This window comes from Amblyraja radiata, chromosome 17 (genome assembly GCF_010909765.2).
Source record: "Amblyraja radiata isolate CabotCenter1 chromosome 17, sAmbRad1.1.pri, whole genome shotgun sequence".
In the NCBI taxonomy this organism is placed as follows: domain Eukaryota; kingdom Metazoa; phylum Chordata; class Chondrichthyes; order Rajiformes; family Rajidae; genus Amblyraja; species Amblyraja radiata.
Genome location: NC_045972.1, coordinates 25044697 through 25071258, shown reverse-complemented (window position 1 = coordinate 25071258; position 26562 = coordinate 25044697). Strand labels below are relative to the sequence as shown.

Sequence of the window (26562 nt, the reverse complement as noted above, 5' to 3'; positions counted from 1 at the left end):
CCCCCCCCCCCCCCCCCCCCCCCCCCCCACCCAAGGCAGCAGTGGATGTTGAGTCATAAGGTCATATTAAGGCTGATAAACTTGTTAGGCTGCAGGGTAGTCAAGGATTATGACATTAGGTAGGGAAAGTTACGCAGGCCCAGCGGGATCTATTCTGGCTTCTGATTCTTGCGTTCCCCATGGGTCACAGGTCTATGTTGCATTGTGTGTGTATGTGAGATAAACTCACTGCGCTGTATGCATGTTCGTGTGGTAGACTCATTGTGTATCTGTGTGCATGTATGATAGACTCACGGTGCATGGCGTTTGTATGTGTATGTGTATGTAAGAGACAAGTGTGTGAGACACACGTGGGCTGTAAGAGACAGACTCATTGTGTGTTTGTTTGTGGGTGTGTGTGTGTGTGTGCAATAGTGTGTGTTTAATAGACTCGTGTGTGAGACACGATCATTATGTGGACGTGTACACATGCTTGTTTGTGCGTGTGTGACATTGTATGCATGTCTCGCTGTGTTGGTATTTGTGTGTGAGAAACACATTATGTGGATGTGTCTTCACGTGATTGTGCGTGTGTGACATGGCGTGCGTGCGTAAGTGTGAAAGTCTCACTGTGTATGTGTGTGTGTGTCTGTGTGTGTGCCAGATTCATTATGTGTTTGCGTGTGCAGGTAGGTGTTTGTTCCGTGCGACATTGAGTATATGTGATAGACTCCGTGTGTAAAAGTCAGAGAGAGGAGAACAGATTGTGCCCGCCGCTCGTGTTTAGTGTGGGTGAGCGGGGGAGTCAGTCTATGTGGGCATGTATTGATGGGTCTGAGCTTTCCATTGCAAAGCAGTGACAGTCTTGGGGAGCGGACGTCGTGCACTCACTCCTTATGTACGATGCATATTAATGATGGCTTACTGCAATGAAGATTACACCTCGGACAATCCCACACCAACATAGCCGGCAGCGAAATAAAAAAAATCTCCAAATGTTAATATAGATGCGATGTGTTTTTAAAACCCCGAACATATATTGTTACCAAGACAGCCCGGCACTTTATTCACAGTTGGCACGAGGGGTACATCGGCAGCGAGTGGCGAGCCGGGAGTACCTGTTTCAGATGCCTTCGATTTCATTGACAATTACATCGAATCGCCCATTAAAGGCTGGCGCCGGTTCCGTGTTAACTTTGACTCCAGTTTTGAACAGAGACGCGTTTGGAGATGGATCATATCGAAAGGCTCTCTCTCGCCTTTCCAAAACAAAATCTAAGCCAGCCAAACGTGACTCTGGTATAATAAGACCTGTGTTATTTGTTTTGCTATTCACTGTGCCAAATTGCGCTCACGGCGTTGAACACGAACGACCTTTACCATTGGCGACCCTCTCTGTGTATATGGATTGCAAAGTTGCTTGTGTGTGTGTGTATGTGTGCGGTGCGTTTCTCTCGCTGCCCCTTTCTCTCTGTCTCTCGCTCCTCCTACCATCCCTACTCTTCTCTCTCTCTCCCTCTCTCTCTCTCTCTCTCTCCCCTCAAACACACACACAACACTTTATGAAAGAGCTCGCATAATTATACTGAGCCTCGGACCTTCCTCTCAACAGTCCAATGACTGCAGTTAGGCGGAGGCTCCAAGCTATGGAGCCTGTACCAGCGTTCCAGAGAATCACAAGGACCACACTGCACGGCTCATGCATTTTTGCAACCGGAGTTATTTTGAGGATTTTTTTTTCTCTCTCTCTTCTCTCTTCCCCCTCTCTCTCCCTCCACGACCAAGGCATGAAACAAAACGAGCGCCAAGCCTTTTAAACAAGGAGAGTGGTAGCGGAGAGAGAAAGTGAGGGGTTGAGATTTGCTACACCGCTTCTGTCTCACCTACCCCAGGAAGGCGAGCACTTGGGGGGAAAGAAGAGATGGTCGCGTTGTGTCTGATTCGCAGCAGCGACACATCGCACACTTGCATTGTGCCGGATACTCCGGCCGATCGCTGACTAGCGTTGAACCGATCGCCCATCGTGTTGCTCCAATTCCTCCCCATCAGTAACAGCGGGCACTTGTTAGAACGATGCAACCGGATCGTTGATAAAGAGACAATCTGGCGGATCATATTCAATAAGGTAAAGTCTTGTGCTTGTGTGTGTGCGTGTTTTCTGAAGATGTGTCGTTTGCGTGTTGAGAATATGAATTTTAGTCTTGGCTGCCGTTCTATCCCTCGCTGCAAGGAGTGAAGGGTCGGGGGAGCATAAACCAGGCTGAATAGGGGTGGTGGTGGTGGATTTAAAGCATTCTCCAATTGCTCAATTGTTCAAAGTTATAGTCAGGGCCAGAGAGAAGAAATGTTGCATTTTCCCGTGTCGTTAATAGAACCGTAAATTTCATCAATATGTAGCAATCCTCCCGGCCCACCGCTGAAGCGCATTAAATATACCCAAGGTTGTTGCACCGACCATTCGCAGTCACCATGCTCATTTAATTCACCTGTTGGGAATATCATTTATATTTATATTTTGAAACAAAATACATTCTAAACATGGGGAGCGCCATTCATCGACGCCGATGCATCCCAACTTTGAAGTAGAATTTCGCCCTATTGAGGGCGCTTTAGTTTGTCGCTAATACATCCGAGGTTTCCCTCACAGTTTATCTTCTTGCTCGCTCTACCCATCTCTGAATCCCATGCACATGACAATTGGGGCAGGTCGTTCTGGAGAGGGGTGGAGTTGGCTAACTTTCTTCACACATATTTATACACTGGTCAGTTCTGCTTCAGCCCCTGATAACCCATCCCGGGTTCAAGGCGCTCTCCAGAAAGCGCACAAGTTGATCCGGGATCTCGATAAATCCCCTTTAAGGTTACCCACTCAAATGGCGCCATTCCGGAGTAAATCTGATTACGTACCGCGGTGATCTCCTGGTCTCAGCAATAGTTTGGGTTCATTGAATGTGAAAATAGTATGTTCTCTCTACACCAGTCAGGTTGGGGATTTGCATTACCCTTCTAGGCTACGGTGGCTAAAGAGTGTTAAAGGATAAGTCTTAATGGATTGGATATACTCAGTGGTGAATATATTGTCTTAGCATCACACTGAAGACCACCGGAACTCAAATTACATTTATTATTTTCTTCTTCCTTTAGAGTTTCCACTGCGCCTTTCTCACCAATTTTATAACAAACTAATACTAATTGCACCAATTGATAAATAGCACTGGTTTGGGCGTTTTAATCTTAATCAATTTATAGATTCTCAATTTCTCCTCCGCTCGGGGGGTTTGAAAAGCTTGGAAGAATTAAATCAGAGAAGGCGGAAAAAAATTGAGCACCACCTCCACCATAAGTAATTTGGCAATTACAAAGCCCTGTATTTGTTATCTGGATATATAACTTTATTTAAAAGTCACGAGAATCAAGAGTGTTTTTGTTGTCATATGTCCCAGATAGAACAATTCAATTCTTACTTGCTATAGCACAACATAATATGTAAACATAGTACACTGTAAGACCCAACAAGAATCTAAATTCTCGGCACTTTGGGTTTACAGGTCGAGAATTGGCTTTTCAAGTGGTTTAAAGCATCTCTTTGAAACAGGTGGATACAAAAAAAGTTCCCTAATTCCCTCTGATATTGGAATAGCCAACTCCACGTTCAATCTGCCCGCGCCATTCGGGGGGCAGCTATCAGTCAACGATGGAGCTCTTTGGATCTTTGTCCTCTCATCCAATATCATCTAAACCCTCCTCCAAGCCCCCCTCACCTTGACACCTTACTTGCCCCGAGCCCAGCTCCCTGGTGCTAGCATCCCATTGATGTACAGGTTGACGCCGGTAGAATTTAATGCGGTCGGCCCCTTATTGAGCTGGTGAGATAATTTGACAGTTCAGGTCCGACGAGATAGAAATCGCCTACAGGTCGTTTATCCCAGTGAAATATTGTTGCAAATCATCGTCTGCCCCCGCCCCCGACGCAAAGATAACAATTAACTGTCCAAAAAAATGCAGATAGCAACTATTTTAGCATCTTGCAAAATTAAAAAAAACAAGTTGTTAACAACGCTGTTGATGAAACATTTCTATCACTTAACCAATGCATCTTACCAATGCATCTTTCCCCAGTGCTGATAAGGGTTAGCTAGACCGCACAACAGAACCCCTATGTATGTATTTATTTTCGTTGAACATGCATTGCGAATAAATTTGAATTTAAGTGGTAAAAGTTCAGTTCAGGCACATCTGTGTGAGTGTGTGAGAGAGATAGAGAATGAGTGTGAGAGCGAATGTGTGAGACTGTAAGTGTGTGTGTGAGTGAGTATGAGAGAGAGAGGGAGCGAGAGGGAGAGAGAGCGAGAAAAAGAATATGCGTGTGTAGAAAAAAAACCCCACGGTGTTAAACCGCAGGTTAAAATGCCACCCTACGTAGAGAAGGAGAATTATCCAACATTTCACTGTAAATGAGGCGGCGGCGTTCAGTTCCATTCACCTCCCAGTTCAGCGGTGTGACAATTAGATTTTTGTTGGCAACATTAACGCGGAGAGAAACGCAACATTAGAAGGAAAGGGGCAAATGAGATACAGGCTGTTCAAACGGGCAAGTAATAGCCCTTGAAAATGCTGCAGAGATCTCAAACAGATTAGTATCGCTGAATCGTTTATTTCGCAAATGAATAAATATGCATATTAGTTTACTCACGCTCTGCTCTGGCGCTTGTGCTCGCGACTGACACTAACACAAGGTCGCGTATACTACAGAAAACAATTCCTTACCAATAGAATCACTGTGTGATTTTAGCAGATATGTATTGTTCCCACTGTCTAAAAGGCAGCCTTCAAAAATCATAAAGTGTGCTAAAACCCATTTAGCAGTGAATGCATTTGAATCTATTAAACCCCACTTTAATTAAATATGTAAGAGTTAGCGCTCCACACTGTCTCGCTGTCACGAATGAAAGGCTTCTGAATCCAACAATCAGCTCTGCCATTGAAAATTTAAATATTAGAACTGAACGGTAGGCAAATATAATAGAGCACACAAGATGTCGTTTTAATCCTCCTTTTTCCCCAATTATGCCATTATTCCAGGGTAACTTTTACAGTAAAAACACTGACAGTAAATGATGCTTACTTTTTAACCCTGGCAGTGCTAAAGATTAGAAATGTACAGAAGGTTGGGGAGGCAGAGAAGCACCAATTTGCCAATTGAAACCATTGTTTGTTGAGAGGAATTGTTCAATATATTTGTCAGACCCAAAGCCGTTTAATACCAGCTTCCTTTCATTAATAGTGAGGGAAATGTTAGTTTTGCTTGCACCCTTGTTTGGAAGGCATTGTTCATGGCCTGATCATTGTTGCACAACTGCCCAACCCCAAGGTTTTTGGTTGCATGGGCCCAAGTGTTGAGGGTTGTATTGTATCACACGACGGTGTGGAAGAAGAAAGGGCGACGTTGGGGAACAACAGCGGAAATGGAGGCAAATCTAGCCAAGATCTCATGTCATCCTTGACCAGTGTCCTGGTGTGGCCTGTACTCAAGGACAGTGTCAGCAGCGCACACTGGGGACTATGTAGCATTGAGGTAATGGTGCACTACAGCTTTGTGTGGATGCAAGCAGAGGAGTTGGATTGTGGGAGTGGGGGTGAAAGGACAGGCTGTGAAATCTTGCTGCAATATTTGCCACGTCTGTGCTCCCCACAGATGTTTCTGACCTTGAAAATTGGGACAGGGTGTCCCATGTCCTAATTGCCTCCACAAATTAGCAACCCAACGCTTTAACGCCCTTGAATACATTGGGCTTGTGGTATTTCCAATATCTCTGTTAATTGGGACTTAATTGTTATATTATGCATTCTACATTGGAAGCAAGTGGTTAGAAGCGTTACAATATTCTTGAAGTCCATTGACTGATGGAAGGACACTGATGAAAATAATAAGGAGGTTGTGGAGAGCTTTGGGGAGGGGTGGGGGATATTAAAGCCACTGACCAGATGATAAATTGAACCAAGATCCTAGCTTCAAGCCCTGATGGATGAAGCTGGAAAAGACTTGGAGATACTGAATTGCATTCTCTCGAAACCCCTCAAAAAAAAATGTAATTCCCTCGCTTTTGAGAAATTCTGCCTCATTGTATTTCAATCTTCAGTGCAATTTTGAGAATGGCTTAGAATCATGAAATAAGGTGTAAGAGTAGCTCTTGTACCACTAGTAAATGGCACTTTGTACTAAAAAATACAATGGTTCATACAGTTATACATAATACCTTGATGTAACATTCTTCCGTACATTAAAATATGCTATGATTTACATAACTATAGTAATCTTGCAGGTGTTATTCACCATAGACACTGTGTACCTATAATCTTTGAAGATACACTGTATGAAATTTATGTTATGCATTTATTATTGCAGTATAAATAGTTTATTCTTTTTTTATACTGCATTGTCTCACATGGGTTTCACATATTTTGTAAATACTGTACGTATTATTTACTGGATTATAAGAGTCCCATCTGGGTAATATTGAGAATTATAGCTATTATTGATTCCGAGTGGATCTAATTGCGGAATCTAATCGCCAGAGCAAAGTTCAAGTAGTTTACACGCATTACCTAAGCCCCAAGGTGAGATTATAGCCTTGAAATGGTTTCCGTGTGTCCACTACTTGCTACAACCCCTACCGAGCTGTCAGTGAGGGTGATGTTTGGGCCATGTTTTCTGTCCATTTCAACATTGCAGTTAATGTAGACATTTTCAACAGTTATTATGTGATTTTGTTATCAGTGAGGGATTATTAATTGCTATATAATCTCCACTCCTAATAGTTAATGGATAATTACTGAGTGATAAGTCTGTAATCAAGCCAACATACTAATCGTATATCACCAGTCAAAATCTATTTTCAGCCAGATTACAAAAACAATATCTGCCCGGTTTTGTTTAAAACACAGTTAAAATAAGTGACAGAGTTCAAAATGAAAAGATTTATATGAAATAATACTTGTAATATCAGTTGACAACGTTATAAAGCACATTATACAAACAGCGATGAGATGAATGATCAGTTAATCTCTTTTACTCAGTACGATGATTGGGACATCACTAAGATCTGCTAGTATTTGTTTGAATAGTGGCTTATTTAACATCCACTGAAATCCCCAAGCAGGACTTTTGGTTTTGCATTTTAAGCATAGGATATTAACCTCTGGTACTGTACTGGATTGTTAGCTCAGATTGAACTCGTTCTGGCATTGGATTTGAAACCACAGCTTTCTATCCTGGGGCAAAAGTGTTATCAGCTGTACCAAGTTAGCACAGGGGATGTTGATCAAACCCCTGGTTAGATGATTAACCTTTCACCTCATCTGAATTGACCTTGAGCTGGTACAGGACGAAGCAACTAATCTCAGTTCGGTTCTTCAGAACACAATTAGCACGCATAGATTGAATGGCGGAGATTTTTGCTTTCTAAAAGCTGGGCATTTCCATATTTCCTAACTAAAATTTACAGTTAAGATAATTGTTAGGGAAAGGAGAATGGGAAAAGGGGGAGATTTATTTTCTTGTTGCAATTTACCTTGTTCTGATGTGTAATGTGCTGCCTGGGTGAATGGTACAAGCGGATTCAGTTGCAACCTTCAAAAGAGGATTGTTCATATGATCAAATTAGGGGGGGGAAACAGAAGGTTATGGGGGAGTGTGTAAGAAGGAACTGCAGATCCTGGGACTAAATAGGTGGTCCTTTTAAAGTGCTGAAGACAACACGATGACTGAATGGGCCTTAACCTTGCAGGGCACTTACAATATATTCGGAAATAAAACACCACCAAAATTGATAGTGGAGAATTCTTTACCACAGCGAAGATACAAATACAGAAGAACGTATCTTTGAAAGAGTGTTGTGTTTTGAGTGAAAAGAAAATAGCGATGAAAGAAGGATGTGTGAAGTAAATAAAAAGGAAAGGTTAAGGGAAAAAGCATTTAAAATAGATTAGAGGCAATTCACAACGGCAATTTGACAATATTGATCCGAAAGCTCATTTAACTACAGGACTGCTAAATAAAATCACCTTTCCCTGAATATACATTTTGGGTAAGTAAGGACAACATTCACAAAACAACAAAGAAGCATGCCATTCAGCCCAACTAGTAGTCTATGTTGTCAATAGTCAAAACAAAAAATACATATATATACATATATATGATACAATAAGGTAGATGGTGAAATTAAAATTAGGGAAGATTTGGCCAGATTAAATGGATTCTTCCACATCCTTAGAGAGAAAAAAACCCACCCAGTTTTCTACACTGAAGCTGCAGTCATGTATTGTCCAATTAGACACTTGTTAACACAACGATTTCTAGTTTAGATAAAAACATGGCTGGAAGAAGTAGCGATAATTGCCGCAAGCTCTTTACCTCAGCTGTTACATTTACTTGACCCTTTAATCTCCAAACTAATCGTATATCTGGACAGGACATTGATAAAGCAGGCTGTGAATTATCTTTGGCAACTTTGCATTGCAGCACAAGGCTAATATTTACTCTACAATTGGTGAGAGTATGTTTAATGGGAACTCCTAACGTCCCCTCAATCCAATGAAAGTGGACATGAATCCTAGCATTGGGAGCATAAAGTATCATTGAATCAATGTCACTTTATTGTCACATGTACTAGGTACAGTGAGATTCTTAATTTTGCACACCATCCAGTACAAATCATACAATAGATAAGACGATCATAGATTAGTACAAAAGCAACGATTGTAGTGTAATGGTAGATTTCATCGAGGTAGTAAACAAAGAGTCACCACGTTTCTGGCGCCAACGTGTCCTTAAAGTTTCAGACTTCTTAATAGTACAAAGGCTTATCTTGGTCTTAAAGGCCTGTTGTCCTGAACCTATTGTCTGTATAGAAAAAAAACTGCTGTCAATGACAGCAATGTCCTTTAATAAAGCACTTGGAAAATAGTGGCATCATCTAAAATACCTCACTCTTGCGGTATCCCGAGCTACATAAAAAGATATTAAGGCAGGTGACAAATCACTTGAACAAAAAGATTTCAAGTAGTTTTTTAAAAGCAATGTAGAGGAATAGAGAGATTTGGAGCAGGATTTATCGAGCTTAATGTTTGAAGGTATGCCAAGGAGTAATGCAATAATAAAAATCAGAGGTGCACAAATTCTAGAATTAGTGAGACATAGACGGCAACATGTTATATGCTGGAAAACGGGGTTAGTACGGGGTTGGATGGTCAGCATGGGCACGGTGGGCTGAAGGGCCTGTTTCTGTGCTGAATGATCCTGTGACTATGGCATAGTGTTGGAGAGCAGAGATTTTAGACTTTAGAGACACAGCGCGGAAACAGGCCCTTCGGCCCACCGTGTCCACGCCGACCACCAATAACCCCATACACTAGCACTATCCTACACATTAAGGGACAATTTACAATTTACAGCAGCCAATTAATCTACAAACCTGCACGTCTTTGGAGCGTGGGAGGAAACCAGAGCATTCATAGAAAATCCCATGCGGTCACAGGCAGAATGTATAAACTCCGTACAGACAGCACCTGTAGTCAGAATCGAACCCAGGTTTCTGGCACTGTGAGGCAGCAACTATCGCACTGTGCTATCCACTCTGCCACCCGAAATTGTGGTTTAGAGGAACAAAAAAGACAGGCCCATGTCCTTACGGGAATTAATAGATGAAAATTTGAAAATGACGGCACTACTGGGCTGACAGCCAATGCAGATGAGAGAGCATGGGGCGATGGGTGAAAGGATCTCCGAACAAATTAGAATGATGGAAAATGCACACACGACAGATTGAACCTTGCCAGCCAGTTTAATTTGCCAGATGTCCGAATCCAGTGAAGTGTACCAAGCTGGCAAATCACTAATTGGTTAATTAAAGTCCTCTTTTAAACAAGTTGGACAAGTTCTTTGCCCACTGTCTACACGACTCCCTCTCCGGGGGACTGATAGTTCAGCATGAGTTTTACCTCTTCAAGCCAAAACCACTTTCCCTGCTTAACCATCAAGAGAATATTCTCAGTCGCCCTTGACGACTACAATATTGATTAGATTACCACAGCTGACATCTTGATGAATTATTATAGGGGAAGGATGTACTTATATGACTGAAGGTTGAGGAAGGTAGTTTGGATGTGGGATGATATGAAGCTGTATCCAGCTATGCTCTTTATAGGTCTGGGAGTGCTGAGAGTGGGCTGTAAGAATTTGCAGGATATTCCCAGAGCATGAACGCCATAAAAGGGGGAGGTAGAACAAGCCGTCGTGTCTGGCCAGATTTATCAATAACCACTCTGACTTTGGCACAATACCGACCAACCTAATTTCATTACGTGGTTTTTACTGAGAGGCACAGCTCTAAAACCTGACCAAAGCCCTCTCTTCATCCTAAACACGCAGCCAGATACTGTTTAGAATGAAGCAGGATCATGATAATAGACAATAGACAAAGAAAATAGACAATAAACAATAGGTGCAGGAGTAGGCTATTCGGCCCTTCGAGCCAGCACCGCCATTCAATGTGATCATGGCTGATCATCCACAATCAGTATCCCATTCCTGCTTTCTCCCAATATCCCCCGACTCCACTATCATTAAGAGCCCTATCTAGCTCGCTCTTGAAAGTATCCAGAGAACCGGCCTCCACCACCCTCTGAGGCAGAGAATTCCACAAACTCACAACTCTCTGTGTGAGCATTTTTTTTCTCATCTCCATTATAAATGGCTTACCCCTTATTCTTAAACTGTGGCCCCTGGTTCTGGACTCCTACAAAATCGGAACATGTATCCTGCCTCTAGCATGTCCAAACCCTTAATAATCTTATATGTTTCAATAAGATCCCGTGTCACAAATTTGAGATTTAAAAATATGATAAAAATCGACCCCATTGACAGCTGGATTGTAATCATGTATGTTCTTTCCGCTGACTGGATAGAACACAACTAAAAGCTTTTTGCTGTACCTCAGTACACATGACAATAAATTAAACTAAACTAAACTAGTTTCTTGAACATTACACAATATTAATTTCAACTATGAACGATGGACTCTCTTTGGTTGCATTAAGGACTTGGATTTTTGTTTGCACGTATTGAAGTTATTAAATCATTGAATTTTGTTTATTATATATTATCTACATATATTGTTCCACAGTTCCACAAATAAAATGAATTATTCTCTGTACCAAGATTAGGTATACTTTTCCTAATTTGGTTTCAAGGTGAATACTGTTAGTTTTTTCCTTTTATTTAAAGGACAATGATGTTTATCTGGATAGAGGGATAATTGGAAATTTATTGTGGGCATTGCATTAGAACATTGCTGAAAATCATTATCTGTGATGACTTAAACATTCTCCAAAGCCAAGGTGTGGGTATACCTCAAGAGGTTTATGGACCGCCAAATTGAATACAATTCTCAGCATAACAGCCTGTAAGCACAGTATATGTAGATAATATATAATAACCGAAGATTCAATAACCACAATACTAGTCAAAAAACCCTCAAAATCTTTAGTGAAAACAAAGACAGTCCATAGTTCATTGTTGAGGGTAATGTTGTGTAGTTTTCAAGAGACACATGTACTGATGTACTGTGAAAAGCTTTTTGTTGTGTGCTATCCAGTCAGCGGAAAGACTATACATGATTGCAATCAAGCCGTCCACAGTGCACAGATACAGGATACAAGGAATAATGTTTAGTGCAAGATAAAGTACAGTAAAATCCGATTCTAGAGGTTCAATAGAGTGGAGCGATTGTAATGAGTGATTGCAGATTCGCTTCTGGGACCTGCACGTGGGGAATCGCCTAGCTTGGGTGCCATAAATAGATTTCCACCAGAGCTCTGTCTTGGACTTGATGATGAACCATGATGGCAGTGACAGTGATCTTCCCTTGGACTCAACAACAGTAATAATTTAGCTTATTGTGAACACAACTCACATTCCCCTCTTTTGTAAGACACTGAACCATTTTGCAGGGAATTTCCTCGAGACTCCTTTCTGAAATATTGCTTCTCTTCCAATGGCAACTTTCAACCTTCTTCCAGCATGGAGCTCAACATTGACCCTCTCCTATGCCAGTACATTCTTCCTCCGATATGGGGCCTAACTGGGATATGGTCTTGCCAAAAATGTCCAAATTTAAAAGAATAAAGAGTAAAGGGGTAAAGGATGTGCAACATGATTCTGATGGTCCCATGGAATGAACCGATCCATGAGGAAATAGGTCAGTTAGCATTACCAGGCTTTCAAGCCATTGTGGGGTAATAGCAAGCCACACCATCTATAACCAATAACAGTGTAATATGGTGCAACCAATCATTCCCTGAATGTCCAGCTTAACAGCTGTCTGTCACCCTGGCCATTCCCTTTTTTCTCTTCAACCTTCTGGGAAAAGATACAGGAGCTTGAAAAACTGGGTGTCTGTATTTAAGAACAGCTTCTTAGGGCGGCACAGTGGCATAGCGTAGAGTTGCTGCCTTACAGCGCCAGAGCACCGGGTTCGATCCTGACTACGGGCGCTTGTCTATACGGAGTTTGTATGTTTTCCCCATGACCGGCGTGGGTTTTCTCTGAGATTTCGGTTTCCTCCCACACTCCAAAGATGTACAGGTTTTTAGGTTAATTGGCGTGTCCTAAATGTAAAATTGTCCCTTGTTCGTGTTAGTGTGCGGGGATCGTTAGTCAGTACAGACTCAGTGGGCCGAAGGGCCTGTTTCCACGCTGTATCTCTAAACTAAACCGAACAACTTCTTACCAATCTCTATCGGACTCCTAAACCAACTATTTCCTTCACATCTCCTTCCAGGAGGTGCTGCCACGTACTCCTACTCTTAACTCTACCTCACCCGGTTATAATACTGTAGTATTTATTTTGCATGACCTCAGGTTGCACTTCATTCCTTGGGCCATCCTGCTGTTCTGTATTTATCATTGTATTTATTGTTTACCATCATTAGCATGTATTCTGTGTGCTCCACGAACATAATATGAACAAGGAGTTTCATTGCAATTTGGTGCATATGACAATAAACAAATCTGAATCAGAATACTGAGACTTTGTTCACAGTATTCTGACAGAATCAAAACACTGTGAATATCTTGGTTCACACATGTCTTTCATTGCAGGAACTCTCATCTTGTCTAGTCTAGTTGAATCCCCAGAACCAGCGATAGGATTGACACTTAACTGGCCTCTGAAATGTCCTCGCACACTGCATTTCAGAGGGCAATTAAGGATACTTAAAGTGCAGGCCATGCAACCAATCCTTGTGTTTAAAAGATTAAATGCAGAAGTTTGAAAATGTTGATGCTTATGCATTGAAAACAGAAAAAAAGGAGATTTTGGGACATCTTATGGTTTTTGTAATGTGGTAACCAGGAATTGTACACAGTATTGAAACTTATAGCCACTGTAAACCGATATCGGTGACCATAATATGGTGAAATTCTATATTAGGATGGAGAGGACACGGTTAATTCAGAGACTAGGGCCCTGAACTTCGAGAAAGGAGATGGGAATTGGGTGGGATAGACTGGGAAATTATACTGAAAGGGTTGACGGTGGAGATGCAATGGCAAAGATTTAAAGGCCACATGGATGAACTCCAAAAATTGTTCATCCCTGTCTGCCGAAAAAATAAAACGGGGAAGTCGGCTCAACTATGGCTAACAAGGGAAATCCAAGGAAGAGGCATATAAATTGGCCAGAGTAAGCAGCAAATTGGAGGACTAGGAGACATTTAGAACTTAACAGAGGAGGACAAAGGGGTTAAGTAATAAGGGGGGGGGGGGGGGGGTGTGTAGGAGAGCATGAAGAAAGCTTGCGGGGAATATAAAAACTGTCTGTAAAAGCTTCTTTAGACATAAAAAGGAAAAGATTAGTGAAGGCAAATGGACGTTCAAAAAGCCTTTGACAAGATCCCACACAAGAGATTGGTGTGCAAAATTAGAGCACATGGTATTGTGGGTAGGGTATTGACATGGATAGAGAATTGGTTGGCAGACTGGAAGCAAATAGTAGGAATTAACGGGTCCTTTTCAGAATGGCAGGCAGGGGGTGGTGCTGGGACCCTAGTTATTTACAATATATATTAACAATTTAGAGAAGGGAATTAAATGTGACATCTCCAAGTTTGCGGACGACACAAAGCTGAGTGACTATGTGAGCTGCAAGGAGGATGCTATGAGGCAGCAGGGTAACTTGGATAGGGTGGGTGAGTGGGCAGATGCATGGCAGATGTAGTATAATGTGGATAAATGTGTGGTTATCCACTTTTGGACAAGAACAGGCAGATTATAATCTGAATGGTGTCAGATTAAGAAACGGGGAGGTGCAACGAGACCTGGGTGTGCTAGTACATCAGTCACTGAAAGTAGGCATGCATGTACACCAGGCAGTGAAGAAAGCTAATGGCATGTTGGCCTTCATTGCGAGTGGATTTGAGTTTAGGAGCAAGGAGGTCCGACTACAGTTGTACAGGGTCCTGGTGAGACTGCAACTGGAATATTATGTGTAGTTTCGATCTCCTAATTTAAGGAAGGACATTATTGCTATTTAAACGGTGCAGCATAGGTTCACAAGGTTAATTCCCGGGATGGCGAGACTGACATATGATGAAAGATTGGACAGGCTCAATGCAGGAAAAAAGTTCCCGATGCTGGGGGAGTCCAGAACCAGGGGTTACTGTTTAAGAATAAGGCTATGGCATTTAGGACTGAGCTGAGGAAATTTTTTCACCCAGATAGTTGTGAATCTGTGGAATTCTCTGCCACAGAAGGCAGTGGAGGCAAATTCACTGGATGTTTTCAAGAGGAAGTTAGATTAAGCTCTTAGGGCGAAAGGAATCAATGGATATGGGGAAATAGCAGGAACGGGTTTACTAATTTTAGATGATCAGCAATGATCATATTAAATGGCGGTGCTGACTCGAAGTGCCGAATGACCTACTCATGCACCTATTTTTCTATGTTTCTATCAAGAACTCCCTGTTCTTGTATTTTATCCCTAAAGCAAAGTCTCTCATGTATCATTCAAACAACCTTATGGGCAGCTCCTGCTACCTTTAAAGATCTGTACATGTACACTCCATGCTCCCATTATTCCATTACAGCCCTCAGCATCTTCCCATTTATTGATTATTCCTTTTCTTCACGCATCTTCTTCCTTTTATCATTCTGGGCACAGTTCTTTAGCGTATTTTACAGATTCTTCAGGGGAATACATAGCTCCTCAGTCTTTCATCACAACTTGGCGATGCTCCTCTGACAGTGGAATTTAGAGTCATGGTGTCATACAGTGTGGAAAGAGGGCCTTCGGCCCAGCTTGCTCATGCAGGCCAACATGCCCCATCTATACTAGTCCCACCTGCCTGCATTTGGCCCATATTCCTCCAAACCTATCCTATCCAAGTACCTGTCCAAATGTTTCTTAAACATTGTGATAGTACCTACCTCAACTACCTCCTTTGGCAGCTTGTTCCATACACCCACCACTGTGCATAAAAAGTTGCCTCTCAATTTCCTATTAAATCTTTCTTCCCTTACCTTAAACCCATGTGCTCTGTTTCTCGATTCCCTTACTCTGGGTAAAAGCATTTGCCCTATCCATTCCTCTCATGATCTTCTACACCTCTATAAGATCATCCCTCATCCAACAGCACTTAAGTCTAGATTTCCTGTTGCAGTCTCTGGAGGAGGGAATCTATCAACAGCCAATAATAGATTCATGTAACGTAAAAATAATCCAAGAGGGTCATGCATCATTTTGTGTCTATCTTCGGTGTAAAAGATGTTGCCGGACCCGTTGAGTTACTCCAGCATTTTGTGTCTATCTTCAGTGTAAACCAGTGTCTTACAACCCAGTGGTATGAATATTGATTTCTCCAACTTCAGGTAACCTCTGGATTCCCTCTCTCTCCATCACGCCCCCACCCAAGTCGCACCAACTTCTCATTCTCACCTAGCAAGCAGCTAACAATGGCCTGTTTCCTTTATCATTGTTACTTTTTTGCAATTCTCTCATTTATCTATATTACTAAATCTCTGATCTTGACCGCTTTTGGCCGACTGTGCTGCGATTTCCGAGAGAACGCCGCCACCAACGGCCGTCATTTTTGGCCACCTCGCTCAGAGCCCCCCTCCGCCATATGAGTGCGGAGGATTTGTTCCGTCGATGAAAAATGAGAGAGATATTAATGTTTTTGCAAAATTCCCCATTCTCTCTGCTGCCCCCGCTGGCAGCAGGGGGAGGGACTATAAAACCAGGAAGTGTCGTGCCTCTCTTAGTGTCTGCCAGACCACGAAGCGAGAAGGTCACGGCTCTCTGAACTGCGAATAACACTGAACGCACGTCTACTCCACAGTGAGTCCCCTCGATGCGGCTGTAAAGTGACTGCAGCCCTTTTTAACAAGTTTGTGTTCACAAAATGAATTTTGGTTGTCGGGTGTCTGCTGCCCAATTGTTTGCCTCGCCTTTTTTTTAACAAGTTTGTGTTCACAAGATGAATTTTGGTTGTCGGGTGCCTGCAGCCCAATTGTTTGCCTCGCCTTTTTTTTAACAAGTTTGTGTTCACAAAATGAATTTTGGTTGTCGGGTGTCTGCAGACCAATTGTTTGCCTCTCTTTTTTTTAACAAGTTTGTGTTCACAAGATGAATTTTGGTTGTCGGGTGTCTGCTGCCCAATTGTTTGCCTCGCCTTTTTTTTAACAAGTTTGTGTTCACAAGATGAATTTTGGTTGCTGGGTGTCTGCGGCCCAATTGTTTGCCTCGCCTTTTTGACAAGATTGTGTTCTCAAAATGAATTTTGGTTGTCGGGTGTCTGCAGCCCAATTATTTGCCTCTACTTTTTGACAAGTTTGTGTTCACAAAATGAATTTTGGTTGTCGGGTGGCTGCAGCCCAATGGTTTGCCTTGGCTTTTTAAATCGTTGCATCAGTTGGATGCCTGCCCAAGCATCCATACGGCCCACAATGTCTATACTAGCCCTCTGGAAACCAGTACCTTCAGCCCGCAACACCTATACTAGCGCAACAGACAGCCCCCCCCACTGGCGAGCAATATTGGAATTGGTGGAGAGGTGGAATATTGCGTTGGTGACCAGCCCTCCCTTGTGATACTGGGACCCAACGGGTCCCACTTAGTCTAGTTTGTTCTATATCTCTCTCTACATCACTGTCTATATCTCTTGTTTCTCTTTCCCCTGACTAGTCTGAGGAAGGGTCTCGACCTGAACGGCACCCATTCCCTCTCTCCAGAGATGCTGCCTGTCCCGCTGTTACTTCACCATTTTGTGTATATCTTCAGTTTAAACCAGCATCTGCAGTTCCTTCCTACATATTTTGCCTGCAGTTCCTTCCTATTCATAGGAATAGTCCATTCAGCCCATTGTGATCGTATTGTCTCTTTCAAAAGAGTTGTTCAATTATTTAGTTCTTTCCCCATCGAGCCGCATGTGTTTTCTTTCCAAACATGTATCATGCTGGGAGGTTGACTATAAACCATTTCATCATTCATTGTGTTCAAAACAGTAATATACAATCCCTTTTTTCCACGACGAGTTTGCATTAATATCATAATTAGGACTTGAGTGCTTCAGTTTTCATGTTTATTTCAGTTCTGAGTGCCTCATTTTGCCAATGTTTTGACGAAATGAGGTATTTTGCGTAATTAAATACTTCATTAAAGGAACGCATCAATTTTCATCCATTACACAGCACAAATTTTAGTAGCCAGCAGCACAGTAAAAGGAAAGGAAAGACTGATAGTTTATTTAGTAATTATTTCAATGCAAGAGGTTTAACAGGTAAAACAGATGAACTCAGGGTGGTGATTGTTTGTGACATTATACAGTAGGCATGATAGAAAAATGGTTGAGAGAAAAGCAGGACTGGCAGCTCAGTAAATCATGAGAGGAATAGATTGGGTAGACACACAGTCACTTGCCCAGAACAGGGGCAAAGGCTTAAGTTGAGGGGGAAAAAATTCAATCGGAAACTGAAGAGTAACTTTTTTGCATAATGGGTGGTGGGTGTACGGAACGAAGAGTGGTAGCTGAGGCAGGTACTATCACAATTTAAAAAAAGCTAGTAGACAAGTACATGGATAGGACAGGTTTAGAGGGATATGGGTCAAATGCAGGGAGGTGGGACAAGTGTTGATGAGACATGTTGGGCTGTGTGGGCAAGTTGAGCCAAATGGGCTGCCATTTTGATGAGAAGGGAAATTTTTTAAAGGGCCATGGGAGGTAACATCTTTCCATAGAGGGTGGTGTGTGTATGGAATGAGCTTCCAAAGAAAGTAGTTGAGGCTGGCACAGTGGCGCAGCTGTAACGCTGTTGCCTTATAGCGCCAGAGAATCGGATTCTATCCTGACTACGGGTGCTGTCTGGATGGAGTTTGTACATTCTCCATGTGAATATTTGGGAGGTTTCTGGATGCTCCGGTTTCGTCCCACACTCCAAAGACAGTAGGTTAATTGGCTTTAGTAAAATTATAAATTGTCCCTAGTGTGCATGATAGTGTTAGTGCATGGGGTGATAGCTGGTTGGCGCAAACATGCTGGGACAAATTTCGACTGTATCTCAGAATAAAGTCTAAAGACTCTTTTCCAGACTGAAGATGGGTCCAGATCACAAATGTCATCTGTCCATTTCCCTCCATAGATGCTGCCTAACCCACTGAGTTTCTCCAGCATTTCTTTCTATTGCTCAAGGTTTCAGCATCTGCAGTGTCTTGTGTCTCACAGTTGCTCAGATGTACAGTGGTTGACGTTAATGGAGTTCAGAAGGATGAGGGAGGACCTCATTGAGACTTATCTAATATTGAAAAGCTTGGATAGAGTGGATGTGGAGAGGATGTTTCCACTAGTGGGAGAGTCTAGGATCAGAGGGCACATCCTCAGAATAAAAGGGCATATCTTTAGAAAGGCGATGAGGAGTCATTTCTTCATTCAGAGGGTGGTGAATCTGTGGAATTCATTGCCACAGATGCCCATGGAGTCCAAGACAATAAGATATCTTTAAGGCGAAGATTGAAAGATTCTTGGTTAGTAAGGCTGTCAGAGGTTATGAGGAGAAGGGAGGAGAATGTGGTTGTGAGGAAAAGATAGATCAGCCATGATTGAATGGTGTAGACTTGATGGGTCGAATGGCGTAATTCTGCTCCTCTAACTTATGAACTTATTAATTAATTTGTGTGATCTGTGCGGTTTCCTTTTTGCATAGGGTTTGTTGAGTAATTAGGTAATTCTGCGGTTGGTGCTCAATGGTTCTAAGTAGATTCAATCAGATAGTCAATGTATGTGTGGAAATGGAAAATAACTCTGCATCTGTACATCTTGAAGCATGGATAGTCTCCATCTGCGATGATACCACAAAGGCTTTGAAAAGGTTTACTGGAGAAATCACATTTGCAGTTTGAGACTAAGTGAATAATTTCAATTGAAGTGGTGAGCAAATCCAGTTATCACAAGGCAACTTATGATGTTGTTGAAAGTTAAAAATAATCAGGTTTCTCATTAGTTTTTAGGTAAGCTATCCAATTATTTTATTTCACAAATACCACTTGCAGCTGTGTTTTCAGCTGCTTTGACAGTGGAATTTCCTTTAACCCTTCAACCTTTGAAGTTCATGTGATAGGAGCAAAATTGGTCCATCAAATCTATTCCGCCTTTCAATCATGTCTTTCCCTCTTAACACCATTCTCCTGCCTTCTCCCCATAACCCCTGACACCCCTGAAGTTCAGCATTATCTCAGAATATCCCTTAGATATGCAGTCTGGACCACAACTCATGGTCGACTAAGACTTCATGTTGATGAAGATAGACACAAAAAGCTGGAGCATCTCAGCGGGTCAGGCAGCATCTCTGGAGAATAGGAAAAGGTGATGTTTCGGGTCGAGACCCTTCTTCAGACAGTATCGGGGAGAGGGAAACAAGAGATATTAAAAGTTACATAGAACAAATGAACGAAAGGTATACAAAAGGACAAATCAAAGCCAGCAATGATGAACAAGGAAAGGTGAAGCCCATAATGGTGCTGTGGGGAAGGTGATAACAAGTGATACAAACAGTAAAACTCAGCAGGACGACAGTGAAACTAGTGCGATGAGTAGGGTGGGGGAGGGACGGAGAGAAGGGAGTTGCAAGTATTACTTGGTTGGATAAATCAATATTCATGCAAGGCTTACTTTAGAGCAAGGGTTATGTTGATGAAGCATTTGGTTTATTTGTCAGGTACTGGGAGGAAGTGGATCACTAGATTTGTAATAATCATGCCATGTAGGTGATATATAAATATATGCCCAAATATGAGCAGTGCAGTGGTGCAGATAAAATTAATGACCCAGGTTAAACTCCGAAATCCAGTACTGTTTGTGTGGAGTTTCCATGCTCTCTCTTTGACCTTGTGGGTTGACCTCTGGATGTTCTCGTTTAGTTTAGTTTAGTTTAGTTTAGTGATACAGCGCAGAACCAGGCCCTTCAGCCCACTGAGTCCACACAGACCAGCGATCCCCGCACATTAACACAAGCCTACACATATTAGGAGCAATGTACACTTATACCAAGTATACAAACCCAAGCCAATTAACGTACAAACATGTACGTCTTTAGAGTGTGGGAGGAAACCGAAGAACTCAGCGAAAGCCCACACGGTCAAGGGGAGAACATACAAACTCCGCACAGACAGCACCCGTAGTCAGGATTGAACCCGGGTCTCCGACGCTGCAAGCACGGTAAGGCAGCAACTCTACCGCCGCGCCACCGTGCCGCCCCTGCTATCCTCTCACATTACAAAGACCTGTGGGTTGATCAGCTTGATTGAATTACTTGAATTGGCAGCAATCATTCTCCAAGTGTAAAAAAAAAATTTCCATCACATTTCCAGAAAAAATAAACTAAACTAAATTAAAACTCCCCGCACCTGTGTCCACCTATCACTCTCCTGACTTTGTCTCACCCCCACTTCTCTTCCAGCTTTCTCCATCCACTACAGTTAGTCTGAAGAAAGGTCCCAACCCAAAACATCACCTATCCATGTCTTCCAGAGATGCTGCATATCTGTCATTCAGAGATGTTGCCTGACCCACTGAATTTCTCTCCATCATTTTGTGTGTTTTTTTTGTAATATGGATACCGGTACCTTTTGGTCTACAAAAGAAGCACTAGGAAAGATTAGAAGATTAATGCAAATGGATGCTTGATCGCCAGTATGAACTCAGAGGGTTGAAACGCCTGTTTCAGTGCTGTATGACTCTTTTAGTACAAGTTTGACGCCTGTATATTCAGTGAGGAATTAGTTAACTGATGCAAGGAATGCTAATATCAAGCAAGGTTTTATTCATCTGCAGTATGTAGAAAATCAGGAATTCTGCATTTGAAAAGGATGTGTACAGATTTCCTGTTTATTCAGCAGAGGCAAGCTTAATGAAACTTTCTCAAGTTCCCGGCATTAATCTGGAAGACGAAAGAAGCATAATAACAAGGTAACTATTCAAATCAAGAATTGTAGGGATTGCTTCAGGGTTCCGCTCAGTTCTCTTTAACCTTCACCAGAAGATACCAAAACCAGAGTAATAATACATGATTTCTATCAACTGCATCAATGATTTTCACAAATGGGTAGTCTCCTGCGAAGTTCCTAAAAAAAATAAATAAATGGTGCATTTTTTTCTGGGTAACAATAGGTCACCATTGTTCATTATTTTTGCAATACCATATCTCAAGCAGGTTAATCTACTAATCATCGTTGAGTTGGCTCTCCATGTCATGCTCAGTATCAAACACTCAGCGATCCATAACTTCACCAAGGTATGCAAGTTTGGTACTTCTTTTTAGAGATACAGTGTGGAAACAGGCCTGTATATTCTTACTGTCCGCACCGACCAGCGATCCTGTACTCTAGCACCATCCTACACACTTGGGACAAGTTACAATCTTTACCATAGCCAATTAACCTTCAAACCCATACGTCTTTGAAATGCGGGAGGAAACCGGAACACCTGGAGAAAACCCATGCAGTCACAAGGAAAATGTATAAAAGTCCATGCAGATAGCATCCATCAATCCCAGGTCACTAACGCTGTAAGATAGCAACTCTACCACTGTGCCATTGTGCCACTTTTGTACATTAGAATCATGTACTATATACCGAGATGCAGTGGAAACTATTTTGTATGATCTTCCCTACATGAATAGATCAGGTAGTGCGGAAGAGAAAGGAAAAAATTACCAAAATAGTATTAAAAAAGACACAAAGTGATTGTTCATCCTTCCCCTAATCTCACAATGATTTTATTCTGTAGTCATAAGGAACTGCAGTTCCTGCTATACAGAAAGTGCTGGAGTAACTCAATGGCTCCCAGCAGAGCAAGATGTCCATCGGGGCATGTTGCCGACTGGCCCATTCCCGCCTGCGGGATTATGTGCTGAGGGAAGGGATGCACTGAAGCTTGGTGCAGCCAACACCAAGGCTCTGTGGGGTAAGACCATAGTCTAGGGTCCTCCCATTGCTGGACATTGAGTGGCAGAGTCCAGTGGGGACTGTCCCCAAACAAGGGAAAAAATATTACCCCAGGGGGCCACATGAGTGGCAAGGATGCTTGGTGTAAGGATAGCTTGTGAACACTACCAAATATAATACTAATAAATATTTCAACGCTGAGAAATGTCACAAGAGATTTTGCAATGTACTTGTTTTTATATATAATTTTTATTCTGAACAAATTTTATTTTTGGGATAAAAAGGATCAGGCATTGTCTCTGGAGAACAAGGATAGCTGAGGTTTTGCCTGACCCGCTGTGTTACTCCGGCACTTTATGCCTTTTTTTGTAAACCAGCATCTGCAGTCCCTTGTGTCTGTAGAAAATAGTGTTACAACTACAGAGAAAATGCAGTTCAAAAACTGCAAGGTCCACAATGAGGTAGATTGGGAGATCGGGACACCATCCTTAGCTTGTGAGAAGTTCATTCAATAACCTGACAACAGCGGGGACGAAGCTGTTCCTGAATCTGGTGGTATGTGCTTTCAAGCTTTGGTATCTTCTACATGCCTACGGAGGGTAGAAGAAGGAATGACCAGGGTGTGAGTGGTCATTGATAATGTTGGCTCCTATCCCAAGGCAGCTTCAAGTGTAGATACAGTTGAGGGGGTGATGATAATCTGGTGTGTGCGGTGGACTGGGTTACATCCATAACTCTCTCCAATTACTGAGTGATTCTCTTCCTACCCCATCTACTGGAAATTAATTCTAGAAGCTGATAACACTGGACCCCTGGGTTCAAAAAATAGTCATCCTTCACATTAGTTTTGTGCCACATATCTGAGGAGGGATGTGCTGATGTGGGAGAGGGCCCAGAGAAGGTTTATGCGAATAATCCCAGGAATGATTGGTTAACATATGATGAGTGTTTGGTGTCACTGGGCCTGTATTCACTGGAGTTTATAAGGAGTGAGGGGGGACCTCATTGAAATTACCAAATAGGGAAAGGCCTGGATAGAGTGGATGTGGGGATAATATTTCCACCAGTGGAGAGTCTAGGACCAGAGGGCAAAGCCTCAGAATAAAAGGCCGTGCCTTTAGAAAGGAGATGTGCAGGAATTTGATTAGTCGGAAGATGATGAATCTGTGGAATTCGTTGCCACAGAAGGCTGTGAAGGCCAAGTCAATGGATATTTTTAAGACAAAGATTGACACATTCTAGATTAGTAAGGTTGTCAGAGTTATGGGGAGAATGCAGGAGAAAGGACTTGAGAGGGGATGATAGATCAGCCATGATTGAATGTCAGGGTACACTTGATGGGCTGAATGGCCTAATTCTGTTCCTAAAACTTATGAACATTTGCTCTGCTGGTCTTTGACCCAGCATTTAAAGTACATTTAGACAGGTACATGGATAGGAAAGGTTTAACGGAGTCTAGCTTAGATGGAAGATAGTCACAAAGTGCTGGAGTAACTCAGTGGGTCACTCAGCATCTCTAGAGAACAAATATGGGTCACATTTCAGGTCAGAACCCTCCTTCAGTCTGAAAGTACAGTAGGGGTGGGGAACTGGAGGAAGGAAAAGGCCAGAACAAATCAGGGCCAGCAAAAGATAACCAAGGAAGGGTGGAACCTATAGTGGCCTATTATTGGCTGGGGAAGAGGTGATAACAAAGGGATACAGGGATGTGATCAGTGCGACTAGTAGGACAACTATGGTGTGGGAGTGGGGTAGGGCATGGGGAAAGAGGGAATGCAGGGGTCATGAAGTTATTGTAATTAACATTTATACCACTGGGGTGTAAACTGCCCAAACAAAATATGGGGTGCTGTTTCACCTGTTTGCATGTGACCTCACTCCAACAGTGGAGGAGTTTAGATGGGGCACCTTGGTCGGTCTGGATGAGTTGGGCCGAAGAGCCTGTTTGCTTGCTGAATGACTATGACTTTATGACTCTTTCCGCTAATGGGCACAGCTTCCTTTTATTGACCCTGTCTAATCCCGTCATAATATTGTATACCTCCGCCAAAACTCCTTGTGACCTTTGCTTTGACCAGAAAAACCCAGCTTTTGGTTTAGTTTAGTTTAGTTTTGAGAAACAGCACAGAAACAGTCCCTTCGGCCCACCGGGCCCGAACCGACCAGCGATCCCCACACATTTACACTACCCTACACACAAAGGTTCCAAGGTTGTTGTTTTTTTATCACCTGTACCAAAGTACAGTGAAATTATATTTTTGCATAGTAATCAGTACGATTATTGCCATACATAAATGCAATCCCTGATTAAGTATGCAATGCATAGACTGCACCCCATTGAGTCCATATGCAAGAGTCTCCAGGTTTTGGAGCCATTTCAAAGGCCCGTTGTAGCCATCGCCTCTATCCCGTTCGCCAGTGAACCGTCCACCTTCTCCTCGCCCGGCCACCTCCAACCTTCATTCACCAGAGGTGCCCCCCGCAGCCGACCTTGAGGGCGCGCAAGGTAAGATCCCTCCCGTTCTCCTTATCCGCATCTGCCGGCGTTGCCGACTAACTTCACTGTTCTCTCCGCTTCCCGGTTTTCAGGGACGAGCAGGAGACGAACCTCGGACGGGGCCCCTACTCCAGGCGGGTTCCCGGTCCCAGGGCGGGTGAGCCTGGCCTGCTGCCGGTGTACGGCAATGACCCATGGCCCCTTGGGAGTTCCTTTCCAGTCCAATTCAGTGGGTCCTTGTCTGGTCAAAGTCTGCTGCACTTGCACCATGGAGCTTGCAGAAGCAGCATTAATCAACTCATTAGGTTTGATTAGAGTGGATCCAAGTTCCTTTCCTTAATTTATTGCCCCATAAACCTGCCACGGAAATATCTACAAGACACAGAGTTAAGGTTCAAATAAAAGCAGATTTATTTTAAAACTCAGTGATGCATTAGAAGTTTTAGTTTTAGAGATAAGCATCGAAAAATTTACTGGTGGCCCCCCCTAATATCCCATGTACTGGTGCCTTCCTCTAATCTCCCATTACATGAGGAGCAATTTCTTTAGTCAGAGGGAATAGTGGAATAGTTTGGCATTTAATTTAGCTTAGTTTATTTAGTTCAGTTTATTATCACTTGTACTGAGGTACAGTGAAAAGCTTTTGTTGCATGCTAACCAGTCAGCAGAAAGGTAATAAATGATTACAATCGAACCATTTACAGTGTGAAAAGATTGGAGCAATCCACCTCTGTGACAGCACACAAGGGTTGTCTGATTTGTGAGTCATCTTAGATCAACCAAGTTAATAAAGTCCCTCATGGTCGGTTTATCTAGAAATTAAAATTCACGTGATGACAAGTAACTTGTGTGTTTTGATTCATAAATGGCTTACTGCTAGGAGACAAAGGGTTGTGGTGGAAGAACAATATTTAGGCTGAAAGCCTGTGACCAGTGGAGTTCCACAGGGACCTGTGCTGGGACCTCTGCTGTTTATAATAAAAATAAATAAATATACACACACACACATATATATGTATATATATATATATGTATCTATATATATATATGTATATATATATACAGTGGCTTGCAAAAGTATTCATACCCCTGGAACTTTTCCACATTTTGTCACGTTACAACCACAGACGTAAATGTATTTTATTGGGATTTTATGTGATAGACCAACACAAAGTGGTGCATAATTGTGAAGTGGAAGGAAAATGATACATGGTTTTCAGATTTTTTTACAAATAAAAAACTGAAAAGTGTGGCGTGCAAAAGTATTCAGCCCTCCTGAGTCAATACTTTGTAGAACCACCTTTCGCTGCAATTACAGCTGCAAATCTTTTGGGGTATGTCTCTACCAGCTTTGCACATCTAGAGACTGAAATTTTTGCCCATTCTTCTTTGCAAAATAGCTCAAGCTCAGTCAGATTGGATGGAGAGCATCTGTGAACTGCAATTTTCAAGTCTTGCCAGAGATTCTCAATTGGATTTAGGTCTGGACTTTGACTGGGCCATTCTAACACATGAATATGCTTTGATCTAAACCATTCCATTGTAGTTCTGGCTGTATGTTTAGGGTCGTTGTCCTGCTGGAAGGTGAACCTC

The 26562-nt window shown here is 42.4% G+C and overlaps 1 protein-coding gene across 1 annotated transcript in view; it reads left to right on the top strand.

Moving 5' to 3' along the window:
* Positions 1-1590: 1590 nt before the first annotated feature.
* The window catches only part of LOC116982590 (cadherin-8-like), a 201581-nt gene continuing 176609 nt past the window's right edge, over positions 1591-26562 (top strand). The window contains exon 1 of the mRNA XM_033035865.1: positions 1591-2104. The gene's annotated coding sequence lies outside the window, so the exon portion shown is untranslated. The remainder of the gene's footprint in view (positions 2105-26562) is intronic.